The following is a 15,258-nucleotide window of genomic DNA, read 5'->3' as shown; positions in this document are numbered from 1 at the left end:
TACCCTTTTGGCATAGTTCTCATGTGATAGTAGCCTTCCTGCGCTGTTCAGTAAGCTGGGAAGGCCTCTGTTATGCAATACTGTGAATTTTTCCACAAACTTATTTACTTCTGTTTGCATCTCCTAGCACCTTCTATCCAAGGTCTGCACCAAGCTTCTCAAAGTGAGCACTCTTTTTATCAGTAATATGGTGTCATTTTTGCCAGAGATACCCATGGCTGTCAGCTGAGAGCCTGTACGGTTGTTGAGGACGTTGATCATCCTGTTGGCTATCTCAGACATGTTTCCAAGAGATGCGCTTGCCTTTTGAATTTCCTTGTGAGCCCTGCTGATGAGATCCATCTGCTCATGAATAGTCTCTATATACTGCCATTGATCTGTTATTGATTGGCCAATGTTGGCCCATAAAACTTTCTTGACCTCAGCCACCACCTTGTCAAGAGTGAGCTCTTTTTCCAGCTCCTTTATCTTCTCCTTAAGAGCTTTTATTTCTCTTCCTTTTTCAGCTACACTCTGTTTGGATTTGTCATATTTTTCATTAAGAGTAGCTAGCTTTTCCTTGGCTTCATTCAGCTCTACCATCTGGGCTTCTAGGACTTTAATTTCATTCATCAACTTCTGCATGTCCAGGCTTGGAGCCTGCTCTAATGTTGGTGCTGGTGCTGATGTTGATGGAGCTATCTCAACTGTCTGTACTGTAGGAGGAGTGCAATTTGAGGGGGGTCCTCAAGGTTGATTACTTGCTGAGGGGGCTGAGATGTTTGGCCTCCTTCTTTCAATTGTAGGGCTGCCTGCAATGCAGCCTCTGTTTCTACCAATTTTCCCTCTGTCTGTACCAATTTTCCCTCTGTCTGGACAAGTTGCTTATGGAGTGATATCAGCATGGCTGCTACATCTTGGTCCTGCCTTCGCTGGGCAACCTCTTCTGTTTGAGGGTGAAGGGTTGCTGGGATCTTTATCATCTTTCTTAAAGCTGCAATGTCTGAATCTCTTATTTTTAGTAGCTCCTTTATAGCTTTAGGATCCTTTGGGTCATGCCCAAGCTCTATGATTATATCCTCCAAAAACCTGATCCTGTTATCTTTGGCCTGAGAGGATGCCTTCTCCAACTCAAGTTGGGCAGTTGTATTGTTCAGGCTATTCTCCAACCTATGTGCCAAGAAGGTCTTGTCTGCCAGTGTCGAATAAACCATCTCACCTGTTTGCTTGTGAAGTTCTATTTGATCCATAGGGTGGATGTCTTTTGCAAGAACCTCAAGGTTGGTCCTTATATAGTCTGCAGCTGACTGTGGCTGCAGCATGGTTGGCATGAAATGACTCATGGTCATTTTCCCCTCTGTTATGTCATAAGCTGACATAAGCCTCTGCTAGTTTGTAGGGGCCATTTTAAGCAATTGATTGTAGAGTTGGAGCCTGAGTGGCTCATTTCTCTTTTTTATGTCAATGAATTGTTGCTTGATGCCTATTTCATCTCTCCTTTGCTGACTTGAGGAGCTGACCTCTCCTCCAATTATTCTTTCTTGTTCCTGCTGAAAGGAACTGGCAGATGCCTCCATGCTTGGTGGGCCCATGCCAAATGATTGTCCAATAGGCATTTCTTCTTCTGAAAGGGGATTTAGTCTCTGTCTTTTCTCCCCTTGAGTTGTGGATGTGGTTAGGGGAGTCTCCTGCTCTCTATCCCTCTTTCGGTTTCTTTCTTCATTCTGTGGAGTTTGGAGCACCGAGGCCTCCACTGTCGTTTCTTGCCTAGGAGGCACAGTTTCTTGAGTCTGCTGCTCTTTGGATTTTGGGGCCTCAACTGTTTCTTGTTGCTGCATTGGCTGCTCTTTTTGTTGTTCTGCTGTAGGAGGTGGTTGTTCCTGCTCCATCTGTTTTTCTTTACCTTTGTTTGATACCTGATGAACAGTTCTAGCTGCTTGCTGGTGGGCTGTAGAGGATGAAGCAGCTGCTCCAAGTTGCCTTTGATAGGAAGAGGAAACCTGCCCACAAGTTTCCAAGTCAGCCTCTTTCTCAATATTCTTTGCCTCTCTTTGTAGCATTTTCTCTCTAGTGATTGTCTCTTCTAGAGTGCCCTCTTTCCAACTTAATAAATTGGCATATTTCTCAATATGAGGCAATATGATGTGATCATAGCTAGAACAGCATCAATGGATCAGGTCTGGAAGGACATTGACTTGAGGAAGGTTGAAAATGGGCAAATTGGAATCCCAAATCCCTAAAATATCAGCTCCACTGAGGTGTTGAGCCTTTAACTCATTTAGCATATGAATGTTAAACTTGGAATTCATTGAGAATGTCTCTGTCATCTGGTAATCTTTATCACCTAGGGCCTTCCACTCTAACTCTCTGTGTGGGGCATTCAAAGGTGGAATGTTCAGTGCTACTGGTGTTTCCATGGCTGACTAGTACTCTGAATTGTATTAGGACTTGTTTTACTGGACTGAGCAACACAGAGGGGTATTTTTGCAAGAGTGAGGCAAATTGCAGGGGAAAACGGGGTAAATTGTGGCGAGAACAATTGAAATGCTCCACAGAGAGTTAAATGAGCAACTACTGGGACTAGTAACACCGTTTTCCCGGAGAATTAATGCAGCTCATGTTTTTAAGCCCACGAATGCGCGGATTGACTGTAAGTTTTATGAAAACTTGGCTAAATGTGGACTGCGCAGGTGAATTTCGACCCTACAACTGAAAATGGATGCTGGTTGTTATCACTGAAAATGTTGTTGTCAAAAATTTTTAGCATATCTAAAAGGCAGGGTGTTTTCGGAGCGCATAAACTTGTTAACAGTTTCGCAGCGCCATATGTTTTAGTGATTTCGTAGCGAAAACACTGACCTTACAGTGGCTGCGCTGCGAAATTGGGAAATGACAGATATTTAAGGGAAGGACTGTGCACCCTTGAATGCAGTACGAGCCTCGGCTTGTTGCATCTGATGTATCTTAGCTTGAGAACACCATCATACTGTTATTGAAGTTGGAGCCCGAGTTAAATCCAGTTTGGCATTATTTTAATATTCAGAACCATAGAATTCGTGGCCTCTTGGAAGGCTGCACATTTGATGAGAAAGGCAATGTAAGGAATGCAGTTGAAGCCGCTTCAATGTTTGCTGGCTTTAAGATTGTCCCAGAAGCTAATTATGACATGCAAAATCTGGGTGAAACAGAGACTGCTTGTATTTCAAATAATGGACCTGTTAATGTTATTAGTATAGATGGTGGACTTCCTAAGCCATGATGAGAAGGTTATTATGACTGAGTAGAACAAGGTAACTGAGGTGAGCATATTCTCTAAGATGATCAGGGATTCCTGTTTGGTTTAATAGCAACTGCTAATACTGGGTGCTGCAGTATGTTTGATGATAACCCAATTGGTCTTGGCAAACTTTTCAAGAATTGGTTTGGTGACAAGTGGGAAAGTCCTTCATTATACATTTCTGCAATCGTGTTCTAATCTGGTTCTTAATGTAATGGGGGCGATATTGCTTTTATTGCCATGATAAAGTGATTTATTGAAAGCTCGAGATGGCGCATTGCGAATATCCTGATGTGGTGGGCATCAGTTTGTGAAAATACAGGTGCTACACCAGGGCTATTGGCTACTAGATCGATGGCCAGCCAGTAGAGAAGAAGAGGGTTGGTCTGCAATTGAATGGTGGAGATCACCGGCCTCATATGGTTGATGCTGCAGAAAATACACGCAGTCCTAAGTGATTAAATGACAAGTGTCAAGCGGTTCCTATAAAAATTCGATTGCCACAAGGTCGACAATCTGGAGTTAGATTGCAAGCATCATACGGCGGACAGCGGCATGATAATTCTCCTGATCTGGTGTATTTTCGTTCTCAAGCATGACTTGGTCACTTTCGTTCCTCTTGTTCAGTCTTGAAAAGAGTCCCTTGGTTTCGTGGCAAGTTCGAATTCTTTGATTAATGATATATTGTCGGTGACATGGCGGCACACCTGTATTGTTCTAAGATAACATTCGGAGATGGTAAACTTGTTGCGCAAATCAGAGAGGCACGTGCAGAGCATCTAATAAATAATCTCTGATAACACTTGGCGTCCTCGAATGTATATGCTTCTCATAACAAATAAACAATACCATTACAGTTACCAAAAGTGACTCATATACATACGGCTTCACATGTTCTTACAAAGAAAGAGGCTTGTGATGTATATATGCCGATGAAGAAACCAAATTGTCATGAAATTGCCGCAACCAAGTGCAGAGTATTCGGGTGCCTTGATGGGAATCGAGCAGTAATGCAAAAATATTCAATTTTGAAGTCGTATCAGTTAGGGGTACATGGACCAGAAGCAGATGTTGGTACTTTGTGTGTTGGACCAGGTTATATATTTCATTGTTTTAAGGACACACAAGAAGTTTCAGAGGTTCGATGTGTGAAGAATGCAAATGTTCCCTTGAGTTATCGCTTGCTAATACTTCAGTTGGTACCAAAAATTGAGAATTTCCGTTCCACCCTGAGATGTATTAAGTTTTGGGCAAACGATAGAGACGGTGGTGACTAAGCATGCCTGCAAACATTGGGAAATTCTGTCAGCGGCCATACATCAACACTGTGGGCGGTTTCTTTTGACTTTTCCAGAGACAGAATGGTCTCTTGCAGCGATGATTTAACATTGATGGTTTGAGATACAAGCATAAACCCAGCAGAGAGAGATTCAGTACTCTTGCATTCTACCTTGCCAATTCAAAGAATCCCTTGCTGCTTTTTATTCGTCTTTTATAACTCATCATTCACAAAGGAAGACATCAAGCTTTGAGCTCAAGGAAGTTTATTGGGGAAGAATATGGAAGTACAAACATGTGGAAAGCTTATTGATTCTTTGCTTGAAAAGGTTCTCTGTATAAACATCCTGTCTTCAGATTACTTCAAGGAATTGTAAAGGCTGAAGACCTACCATGAAGTTATTGTTTTGTCTTCTCTACAAATTTTTACCATGAAGTTGACAGTGAAGCAAATGCATGGGCTTCTTAAGCACGAGGATTCTCCATACATGAGATGTATTGGTTTCTTGTACCTGCGTTATGTTGCAGATCCTAGGATGTTATGGGGTTGGGTTGAGCCTTATGTTAAGGACGAGGAGGAATTTTCTCCAGGATAAAATGGAAGGGTGACCACAATGGGTGTTTATGTTCGTGATATATTCCAGAGCAGATTGAGGTTGCTTTCAGAAGAAATAAATGGATCCTCGGGTTTACTTAAGTCACTGGTTCATATCATAGCGCTAAAATTTGAGAATAAAATTAACCAAGCTCTTCATGGTCTAAAAACAAAATCTCAAGAAGCAGAATATAAGTTTGTCCAAGAAAAACTATATTTCTAGAAGGATTCTCTATTGTTCCTCTTTCAGGAGCTAGACATAGCAGACCATGAATTTACAAATGTTTCATCATCATCCTCTTTGGAAAACTTTGATGATTTGTTTGTAGGTGTTTCAGATCGAGTTGGAAGACTGAGGAAAGAGAGCTGGGACTAAATGCTAAACTAGTAAACTATGTTCCAGCCAAAGTATCTCTAAAAAACAGAGGAATCCGGGCATGCTGTTTGAGTTTGTTTTTAGGAAAGGCTATTGACATTGAAACCTGGCAGCTAAACAGGATTATTTGTAAATTGTTGTTCATTTGTTGGAATGAGGAGATCATTAATAAATGTAGCACAGTGTTAGCAGAAAACCAGTGAGGAGGACTGTGTTTTTAAATCACACAGCAGTTTCGTAGCGCGCTACGAAACTGCTGTAGGTGATGATTTAAAGCGTAGGGCAGCTAGTGTTATACTGTGAGCAGCTAGTCTGACACTGTGAGCAGGAGTTGAGGAAAAGGAACAGCTGTTTATCAAGACCACCTACAGCACATCAGAAACCTGGCATCATTCCATACCTGGAGTTATTAAAAGATTTGGGAACATGCTGCTATACTTTAGGAGAATGTTGGGAGACAGAGACCGTTAAGATAGGAGCATCTCTTCTGGTCAATTAATGAGCCATCAACGCTCTTAAGCATCCTAAATCAGCATCCATTGCACCTGTAGCTCAGCCATATCAGATTAATTGAAGGAGGACAGCTGTCAAAGCATTCAAGAAAGCATCAAGTCTACGAGGAGAAAAGAATTATTGTTTTAGTTTAATTAGGACTTTATGTAATTATAGTTTAGCATGTATGTAATTAATGCAGTTAGTTAAAGGCATGTAGGAGTAGTTAATAGGAGATTCGAACTCATTCTAGAGGGAGGAAATGTATTCCTATATATGGTGAAAATTAGAATGTAATAGGGGTTGGACTGTATATACAAAAACAGAGTTTTTTTTGAGCATATGTAAAGACTGTTACAGTAATGGTAAAACAGGTTGTTTCTTCTCAAGATTCTCAATGGATCACTGTGTTCAAATGTGATGATGGTTTAGTTTCTTAATGTTCTTTTTACAGCCTTGTTATAGCACAATCCCTCAGAATTCATATTATATGCTCTGACTTCCTGTGTGTTTGGCAAGCTGTGGGTTTTGGTGAAGCATGTTTGAACATCACTCAGAATTCACTTTTAATGCTCTGACTTCCTGTATGTTTAGCAAGCTTTGATTTAGGTAAATTATGTTTGAACATCTGATGATGCAAAGAGCCTTGACTTCCATGAGATGACTGTGATTTTGTTTATTAACTGTGAGAGACTCCATAGCCCAATGAAGACTAATTTGATGTATGTCCAGCCAGCTATATTTTTATAAATGTGTGAAGAGTTAGCCCTCTGTTGTTGTGATTAATTTTCTATCAAAAGCCTGTGAGAGAGCCCTCTCTGATTAGGAAGGCTAATTCCTAGTCTAAAGTCTGGTCTGAAACAGTTACATGAAACCTTGCTTGGTTGCAGCCCCTAGTACTGGTTTTGTGATAACACTGGTCACCGGGGATTTGCTGGTAAATACACTGTTCTTCACTCTTTTTAAGCTAGCTTTGGAGAATTATGGACAAAACCAGGTGCGAAGGGAATGATTTGGATAAATACCTGGTGAATTGCCGGCAATGGTTACAATGCAGGTGGATTGGAAGTGCCCACGGTCTTTAGATCGATTTCTGCAGGTTGGCGATGGAATGGTCGTAATTCGCATGCAGAGGAGAGCAATAGTTCTTTAGGAAAAAGTGATAAAAAACACGATTTTTGGCGAAAATATGGACTTTTTGGGTTATTGGCGCTTTTTTGGATGACGTCAGCATGACGTCATCGGGTGGGGTCGGGTACGGAAGGGTGACGTGGCGGCCTGCGAGTGGTCCACGGGGACTAGTGAGGTGGTGGACAGGTTGGAGCAATGGCGGGCCGGGCGCTGACGCGGCGTTGAGTGGCATGACGTGGGGATGACGTAGCGGTGACGTGGGCAGGTGGTATACAAAGGGTGGTAAGCGGTTCCATCGGACCGCTTATGGTACAGTGGTGGTATTGGCAGGCGGCCTCCCGATAAGATTTGGGATCGACGCGTGGCAGAGGCCTGACGTCACCCTCTGCCATTTCTCGGGAGGTAACATCCGGTCATCGGGGCCAACCCGATATGGATGTGGGCCGTCGGATGGGAAAGCCCAGATTCGACGGTCGATGGGTCGATAAGGTAGCAGGACGATACGGCAGCGGGCGGGGAATATTTTAATGTATTCCTTGAAATGCGCGCCCGGGCGGAACTTTAAGCTTTGGCGGTTTTGCGGGTTTTTTCAATTTTTTTGGGCAAAATGGGTTATAAGGGGTTTATTTACAAAGACAGGGTTAGGCTATTAAACCAAGCGGGTCTTGGTTTAATCCCAAAAATTAAGCTCTCAGCGGCTTTTTGCATTGCGCTCTAATGTTTTAGCGCTCAAACCTTTTAGAGCATATATAAAGCTATAACGCTTGGTAAAGGGGATATGTACATATTTGGGATTTTTCTATAGGATTAACGTAATAATAGGGGAAAGGGAGTATAGGGAGTTAAATAATAAGAAATTAGGAGTTAATATGAGTGGAAGAGGTGGATGAGGGGGGAAAAACACTAAGTTTTATATGAAATCAACTTATTTTAGGAAGTAGATCAAAATGAAAAGAATTTTACATAAGAAATGTGGCTCTTAAAGAAACAAGAACCAACAAAAGACTTTGATTTCTTCCATGAACATAGGTAGTATTGGGATGTTAGTAATGAATGTAATGGGGGATAATCAGGGAGTTAGACATGCTTCATTGTATTGCTGCAAAACTGTTGAATAAGAGCCCTGCACTGGCACCATGTTTTTCCTTTGCTTGGGCTAGTGACATAAAAGAAATCATGCTTCTGCGACCCCATCTACCTACCCACTCTATTGCCTAGCATTTTTTGTTACTCCAAGGAGGGTGCACTTAGACTTGCAAACCCTTATGTGCCTTTTCTTTTCTTTTGGCCTTTTCTTTTGATTTTCTATCTAAGGCTAGCCTTATTGCTTCCAAGGCCCCAGATTAAACAGTTGGGAACCTTCATTCTCTACCTAACTACTTTATCTGCCAAGATTGAACTGTTTGGACAGATTTCTTTCTCTAATCTACAACAGAAAATTGAAACATGGGATGACCCAGCTTAGACTGTTGGATCACCCATTCAGAAGTGGGGCAGCATCAACCAACTGTAAACATGTGTCTTTCACCAAAATATGAGATCTTTGCATCACCAAAGTAGATCATATTGGCGCTTCCCCTGCCAATCATGAAACATGAAACCTATTGGTATAGGTAGCTAACAGTGTGGAGGAATTAGATGCTGAGGAGGGAAATCCTATTGCATGGCTCCCGGATTATATCCCTTAATGGAAAGGGAACATAAAAGTTACGAAAGACCCTGATTTTGGAAAGTTTACAGTCTCAACACCCCTGTTGCCATAATAGGTTGAATTTGAAGGCACGGTCTTAGTGCACATTCTAGTAATAAATATGGAGGATTGATATCTCGTGAACCATGAGAGATTCCATCATTTGACCACTATCAAATATATGAAGAAGATTTATTACGAGGGGACTGGGGTTACGCGATTGGAACCCATGAAATGGGACAGAGGTGTTGATCAGGTTGGGTTGTTGCACGTGCTCTATGTCCCACACTTTCACGGTTCAATCATCAACATGGTGTGTGTGCGCCAGCTGCTCGCGTTGGTGCATGATGGTTGCCTATGGCTTGGAGAGCCCATCCCAATTACATACATTCTCATCCATCGAATTACAAAGCTACCCTACAAAGGGGCGGACCCTGCCAAGGAGTTTGGAGGGAAATGTGGAGAAAAGGAGCTAGCATATAAGATGAAGGAATAATATGGTCTTATAAAGAAGTGGCATGGATATTCTATCCGCTCTATTCAGAACCAGGCAGTGCAGTTCACCGCCCAAATTATTGTTAGCAAGCTCATGAGGAAATGTCACACAGATGAAGTTCTGATGCCTATAGTATCATTGGTTGCCTAGTGCATGAAGGGAGTACAATATAACTGGGTGAAGTATTTGTGCAAGGAGTTCCTTGCAAACTGTTGCGAAGCACAGGAGGACTGTAAACCATTTCACTATGCATGGATCTTATTGTCAATTGTCTTAGTAGCATGGAGATTGTCGGCGGATAGTTAATTTCTTCTACAGGTAGAAGATTTACTAGAGGCAACGAATTTTGCTTCATTGTGGGCAACAATGGATTCAGAGAGGATCAAGGAGTCGAAGATTTTCTGGATCTTAATGGAGATGGATCTTAGGAAAGTAATCAGTCAGCAGCCAAGGCTATCCCCAACCTTGTTCGAATAATTAAGTGCCTTCGCGGAGTTCAAGGTCAATTTCCACAACGCATCAATCCAGGCATGGAAACACCCTAAGAATATATGGCATAAGCTGCCATACTTAGTCTCTGAGGCAGGTGTGTAGGAGATCATGGGGATTCGGCCAGCAGAGTGGCACGAACCTAAAGAGATAGATGTAGGCACCAGTAAAGGTGCAGAAAGCTCTGCTGCACAGTCGACCACTGCACAGAAGCATAAAGAGGCAGCACAAGCTTTGGATGAACAGAAGAAGAACGAAACTACTGCTAAGGTAGATGTGAAAAAGAGCACAATGTGAAAGAGCATGCTGAGTGTTACACTAAAAAATGTCACCATGGCTATTTACAGTTAGTATGGCTCTATCAACAGTCATGCTATCCTCCTGGGCAAGTCTTATGCCTCTGCTCTCCATGTCAAACTCCAAAAAGAGAGAAAGTCTTTATAAATGTATTTATCTCTGGGTACGCAGGTTCTCTCAACCTTACCTGCGGGTACGCACCCAATGTTCACAAAAGCTGCGTCTTTGGACGCTCTGTATGTAAAGGGGCAGGTGCGTCCCCCTGTAAAGGTCAAAATGCGCAAGTTTCATCTTTAAAAAGTTACTTGTGGTCATTTCTAGAGCATTCTAGAAGGTTGTTCGACGTGTATTGAGCACCTCCAGATGGTTCATGCACCCCTACCAAAGAGGAACTTATCCCATCAATAAGGAAGCTATCCCATCCAAAGAGGGGATTATCCCATTGATGGTGGACCTGATTAATTTCCTCTTGAGCACTATAAATACAGGCATTGGGCCAGAAGGAGGAGAGGTTGAAAGCTAAACATTTCTAAGGGTAGATGCTGCTGGAATTAGGACTCCCATTTAGAAGCTTGTGAGGAGAGATTGCCATCTTTGCTTGTTCTATTTGGAAGTGGGTGAGCTTTGTCAAAGTAAAGGAGAACTCTTGATGGACCCTGGGAGGAACTTGCACAACACCAAGGCTCAGGTTGTAATTGTTCCTTTCGTTTCCTATTAATGCAAATGAGTCCATTCTTCTCAATAACTTGTTATTTATGAGTTGTTTCATGTACTCCTTGGTCTATGTGTTAAATATGTTTTATTTTATGAGATTATCAAGTGCTATTTAATCATTTGATTGTTAGTGAATGCAGGTTTCGAAGTGAAGGAGGAGCTCATCCAGATCAGCGAGGCTGGACTGCTACAACAGCGTTGACCTACAGGTAGGATCTAAACACTTGATTTCTTGTATGGTAAATGCATGTTTAGAGAAGGATTTCTCTTGTTTGTCTTGTTTGTCACTAGAGAGTCTTAGGCTCCTAGGGAGGTTGGTTGTGTCCGCACTATCGACTCTTTCCGCCTAACAAAATGGCGACTCCGCTGGGGACTCCATTGATGTGAAAGTCTTTTCCTTTGTATGCAACTTTGATCTGAGAAAAGTCATTTATTTTCTGGTTTTTGGCTCTGTGACTTTGTTTTTGGGTGGGCTAGCTTAGGGTTAGATTCAATTTAGTTTTTCTTGAATTTTCCAGTAGGACGCACCCTCTGAGTATTGCACAGTGCGTCCCTGGACGCACTGTCGCTGTGTGCACAGAGCGTGCCCGCACCTGTCTTAACGGATTGCCTGCGTCCCCTGCTAAAATTTAAGAAAATCCCATTTTTTGCATTTTTGCTCTTATATTTTGCTTTTTCTTAGTTTTTACTGCCCAGATCCATTAGTCTCTTGTCAAAGATCTTCACCTAAGCTTGTTTCATTGGCATTCCTGCTTTAAGCTTTCATCAATTGGGTGTTTTGAGTCTCTTTTTTGAGAAGTTCTTAATTTGATTTCCTTTGGTCATTACTTGGAGGTTTGTCTCAGTCCTTTCACAATTTTGCATCTTTTTGCTTTTGTTTTTGCAAAAAAATTTCCCCCTCATTCGCCAAGGGGGGCTAAATTGTGTATGAGTGTGAATCGCCTTTGAGTGTTTTTATGTTTTGATCTTTGGAACTCTCACCCAATTTTCTCGACTTGTACTTGATTGGTTCTTAGATTACATTAGAATCATCTTGTGTTTGAGAATTCTCTTGCATAGATCACATTTGCATAATTAGAATTCTCATTTTCAGAATATGAATGAAAAATGTGCATAGATTACATTTGCATACTTTTCGAGTGAATTGTGCATAGATTACAATTGCATAGTTTAGATTCTGGAAAATCAATCGTAGATTTAGATTAGTTTTCTTTGATTTGAATTTACACAAAAATAAAAATAAAAAATGGTTTGGAATTGATTTGCATTATTTTTTCTTGATAAAATCAGTGCATTAGAGAATTTGTTATATTTTCTCTTAGTGATCAATTTTTTGCATTGTCGGAAGTGAATGGAAACTCTCTCCTTACTTTAGTTAGGATTCATCGAATTGAAAAGATTACATTATCATATTCGATTGCATTCAGTTGAGTCGGGTCATAACACCATTGGTTTCATCTCCATTTACCCCTTTGAGTAATAACAGCCTTAATAACACAACGCTTAATTAAAATTCATCTAGTAATTTTTACATTTCTAGGGCTCTGAAACACCAATATAGATCAGGCTAGTGTCTTGGAGTAGGAGAGTAATTAACTCTCCAAGACAGTAAAACCAAACAAGTAGCTCATCTTGTGGTAGGATAAATCCAACTGTTTCATTTGTACTCTGGGAAAGCTCCTCTTAAAGGAGAAGCACGAGCTCGTGTCCGAACCAGTGAGGGGATCAATCCTCCCTCGTTGGGAACGACGCCAGACACGCACGTATTACAAATGGTAAACCTCGGATTAACCATTGTCGAGGAGCCAGGGGTCACTTGTCGGTAAAACTTGGATTATTGTCAAGGAACCGGCAAGGGGATTGAGCTTGATACTCTGCCCTTGCGTGCTGTCGGAGTGTAGATTGTTCCCCCAGGTGCATTTGTTGTTGTTGGTGACCTTAGTGACCATTATCTTTAGGATTCTACCCGAGGTGATGGTGGAGGGAAGATCCCACTGTACCTGGAGCAGACGTCGGCTAGACTCACTTGGATTTTCTGGGGGGTTCACTTCACTCGAGACGGTTAAAGTGGAGGAACTTGGTCCAGTCTATTCATTAAGCAGGTTGCCGGGGTAACTGTTCCACCCGCCACTTCTGTACTGAATTCTGCGATGTTGGATTCCATCACCAACTAGTGTTTTCGGTCCGGAAGGCTACTGTTTGTGTGTGGTTTGACTCCTAGATTTGATAGCGCGTGTTAATTTGTTTGTTTTTACTTTTAGAGACCATAGGTGTGAATTGTGAATTTTAATTGTTAGGTGTGAATTGTGAATTGTTAATTTTAGTTATAAATTGTTAATAAAATTCACTGAAGTTGAATATAATGGCAAATGTTCCGGAATTTACCAACCTAGGAACCCCTCCTAATGAGAATCCTAGTACTTTTCCTTACTTTGGAAATGTTGGTCCTCCTTATATGGCTACTTTGTCATTACCTGGATTTACAATAGGATTACCGATATGGTTATTTTCAACTTCGTTGGCCCAAAGTACTCCAATTGTTCCATCTCAACCGGATGCTTCACCTCAACAGAGTTCACCATCTCAACATCACCAACCTTCTGTTGACCCTTTACCTTCTTCACCTAATTTTTCTTCCTCCATTTCTTCCTCTTCGCCTGGTAAAAGCCTTGATGCTAGTAACCAGGTGGCTAAGAAGAAGAAGAAAGGGAAGAAGAAGAAGAAGCAGAAGAAGCAAGATAAGAAAGAAGTCAACCAACCAGCCATGGCTGTAAGTGTTAGTTGTGTTGAGGAAAATTCCGACATGCATCGTAAACCCAAATACCCTTGCAGGCTTTGTAAGGGTGACCACTTCCTTGTCAATTTTCCTGGTATTCCAAAGGTCTTGGAAGTATGGTCAGAAAAATCTCATCAACTTTCCGTTGATCCATCAACTAGTGATAGTCAGGTTCCTGGGAAAAAGGGTAAAGTTAGGTTTCCTTGTAAGTTATGCAAAGGGAGTCATCAAACTCACATTTGCCCTCACATGGATGAAGCCTCAACATTGTTGGAAAACCTTACTGTTCCACAGCAAGAATTTCCAACTGGTTACCATAAACTTTCTCCCAACATACCGTCAAATGACGGATTGATTGATCTAAATTCAAGTACAGTCGATCACACTCTTCCATTGGAGAGTGAAACTCATGTCACTCAGGTTGATGATCCATTAGTTGATCAAGTGGTCGATTCAATTTCACATTCAATCGATCACACTTTCCCTATGGAGAGTGAACTTCATACTGCTCAGGTTCTTCTTGTTACATCAGATTCTTCTATGCCAGGGGGCATTTCACCTGTTTCTACAGAACCCCCTCCAAGCACTGAGGTCTTTTCCTTTGATTGGAATAGACTGACAGAACCTCATCTTCCTTCCTCCATCCCTTTCCAAATCATTGTCAAGGCTGGTGGTAGGGACATACATCGTACTCAGGTAGATGAAGGTGCTTCTGTTAGTATTTTATCCTCAACTGTTTGGAAAGCTTTGGGTTCCCCTCAGCTTGCGCCTATTACGCAGAATCTGAAAGCTTTTAACAGAACCATTAGTGAACCTTTAGGGATCCTTCCTAAGTTTTCTATTACCTTGGAAGGTAAAACTGTCTGTATTGACCTTATGGTAGTTCGAGGTCCCTTGGATTTCAATTTACTCCTTGGGCGAGACTATGTTTATGCAATGAAAGCTGTCGTATCGACACTCTTTCGCGTGATGTCTTTCCCTCACAATGGAAATATGGTGACTGTAGACCAGCTTTCGTTCCCTAGTCTTGTCTCAACTACCAATAATATGACATCTCTAAATGTTCCTGATTCTAAAGTGGTATCCACCCTGCCACGGGTTAATTATGTGGCAACCGGTCCCATGTTTTCAGTTACCGATGTAAGTGAGCCTCTCACTGTTGATTTAGCTCCGGTAATTGACATGGAAAACTCTATGGGATTACTTGAACACGATGTTCTTATCCCCTTTGAGTCCCTTGACATGTGTTCCTTCCAGAGAAGTATTCTTCCTTCTGATGAAGACCTCTTGGAAGCCATGATCAAGGTGTGTCCATTGACATGTCTTTCTTCCAGTTGGAAGCCATGATCAGTGTGTGTGAGGATAGTTTCTTCTAGTCTCAACCTCATTAAAAAATGAAACTGGAAGTCATGAGCATAGTTCCTTGTCTTGTGTCAAGCTCATTAAAAAATGAAACAAGGAGTTACGAGGAAAGTTCCTTTTACTGAGTCAACCTCATTAAAAAATGAATCAGTGTGTACAAGGATAGTTTGTTCCTCTCTCAACCTCGTTAAAAAATGAAATTGGATGGTACGAGGATAGTTTTGTTCCTGTCTCAACCTCGTTAAAAAATGAAACAGGGTGCATGAGGATAGTTCTTTTACTGAGTCAACCTCATTAAAAAATGAC

Source organism: Pinus tabuliformis, chromosome 7 (assembly GCF_031772625.1).
Source record: "Pinus tabuliformis cultivar Carrire ecotype Pingquan chromosome 7, CPIR1, whole genome shotgun sequence".
Lineage (NCBI taxonomy): Eukaryota > Viridiplantae > Streptophyta > Pinopsida > Pinales > Pinaceae > Pinus > Pinus tabuliformis.
The sequence above is the reverse complement of the archived record's forward strand: the minus strand, read 5'-3'. Positions refer to the sequence as shown.